The following is a 2,214-nucleotide window of genomic DNA, read 5'->3' as shown; positions in this document are numbered from 1 at the left end:
TTCTCCTGCTGCAGACACTAAAATTTGCTATTTAGATTATAGCCAAGTAACTTTCAAAGAGCAAGTGTTTACTACTCATGTATTAGGAAGTTTTCAGTTTAGAAAGATCTATAGAGAAAATTCAGTGAGATAATATTTTAAGTAGATTTCCTATTCTAACTTTTTCCCTTAAGATATACTCATAGATATCTATATTTAAGGAGAGTCTACCAAAATCTATAATTACTATGTCATCGATACTGTATTACGCACTTTCCTCATAATTCACATCCCTGAACTACTCTATGAATGGCCTTAAATATATAATTACAGATGCCTTTCTTTGAACATCAGGGAAAGAGATGGAAGAAAAGGAGGGATTAATAGATTTTTAATGGCACATCCCTCTGGCCCCAATTTCCATCCTTCCCTCACTCTGCCCCCACCCCCTCCCCAGCCAGAGCGGAGTTGAAAAGAGGCACTCTCTCCCCTAATATGATGTGACAGAAATGCATACATCCGCAAGGATGCGATGTTGAAATTGAGTTGTCAAACTGTCCGGAATGTCTTGTACAAACTGAACAGAGCAATTTACTGCAACACTCCACAGGCTGAAGGATCCTATCTCGACTTTACAGTTGCGTTCTCCTAGTGAGCTTGCCCTACCACGGCTCATCCGTTACCCTTGAATCAGGCAGAGTTCTTTCCCCTCTGGTCGTCCAAGGTGATGCTTCTGACTCATAGCTGCACAGCTCGGTGAAGGGGGAGAGAAAGGGAGAGATGTCTCAGCTTGCTGGACATCCTCAAAGTCAGGGTGTCCAGAGCTTGGCTTTGCATCTTGCTGGGATCTGTCCTGTTTTCCTCGTTTATATTTTAGGAATGCATCAAAGACACCCCCCCACACACACACACACACCTCCATCCCCGCCCCAGCTTCCACTAAACCTTACGTTATCCTTCCCTGATTGATGCATGCATTTTTTTTTTTAAGAAAATGATTTCTAATCCCTCTTCCTAGCCAGAGATTTTTTATTTTATTTTTCCCCCAACGATTCTTTATACTCGGGGGTTATTGGTTCTCCGCCTCTTCGCAGTGTGCCCTCCAGGTGGCAGCAGTGCCCCATCAAAAAAGCTCCAATCCCCTTTTTCTCTGACATCAAGTGTTAATGCAATTGACCAATCAGTGCTAAGATGATGGGAGGTAATTGGGTAATTGTATTTCACTGATCACAAGAAAAGAAGGGGAGAGGGGGAAAGGGGGGGAACAGAGAGAGAAAAAGAGAGAAAGGGGGGAAAAAGAGGGGCAGAGGAGTGAAGAGAATGAAAAGTCAGAGTACCATGCGTGCCCTAAGATAGCCGGGACCTTCCCCATCTGGAGGGCGCAAGCCTAGTCTCACAAGGCATTTGGCTTCCAATTCTTTATTTATAAGGGGAAAGGGAGGAGGTAGAGCGGCGGGGGACGAAAAGAGTTCAAACCGGAGCGGATGTCTGGGAAGACGGCAGGAAAGATTTCTGCCAGGCACTGGTGAGATGGCGCGAAGGACCAAGCAGAGCATCTTCTCGGGCGCCGGGGAAAGGTCCTCTCGGTGCGGGAAGGAGCGTCGAGCCCCTGTCCCTGGGTGGAGAAGAAGCAACTTGTAGCTCTACAGAAATGTGCCAGCCGCAGCTGGAGACGAGATCAAAGCTGCAGTTGCATCCGAGAGGGAGCCCAGGAGCCAGGCACTAGTGCGTTTTTTGGAGGGGCTCATTCTATCGGCCCTGCCACCTCAGCCTCAGCCTGCTCTCCCTTCTCCACCCCCAGCCTTCCCCCACCTCCCTTTTCGCTGTTTTAAATAAAGGCAGTCTCCGAAGTTCCTTCACCTCGGCGCAGCCGGATCTTTATTACAGCTGGACGAAGGATGGAGAGCAAGGCAAAATGAAGAGGAAGGGGACCTGGGGGCTTGCCCCGGCCGCACCAGCCAGGCCCTCTCACGCATCCCCGCCGCCTTGATCCGGGAGCAGATCGGGGGAGTTCGGGAACATCTGGCGGATTGGGAAAGTGTGCGTGTTTGTGACTGTGCGTGTGCGTGTGTGTGTGTGCCTGTGTGTATAGGGGGGAGACGGGGGTGGGTGGTGGGGGCGGGGACAGAGAAGGGAAAAGCCGCCACCAGCCTCAGGGGGGGAGGGGGGGAGGGGGGAGGAGGAAAAAGTGGTGGTGGGGGAGGGCTGGGTTTCTTGACAGCTGATGGGAGCCTT

This window comes from Petaurus breviceps, unplaced genomic scaffold (genome assembly GCF_028583685.1).
Source record: "Petaurus breviceps papuanus isolate PSGF00001 unplaced genomic scaffold, PetGlider_PUasm1.0 188, whole genome shotgun sequence".
In the NCBI taxonomy this organism is placed as follows: domain Eukaryota; kingdom Metazoa; phylum Chordata; class Mammalia; order Diprotodontia; family Petauridae; genus Petaurus; species Petaurus breviceps.
The sequence above is the reverse complement of the archived record's forward strand: the minus strand, read 5'-3'. Positions refer to the sequence as shown.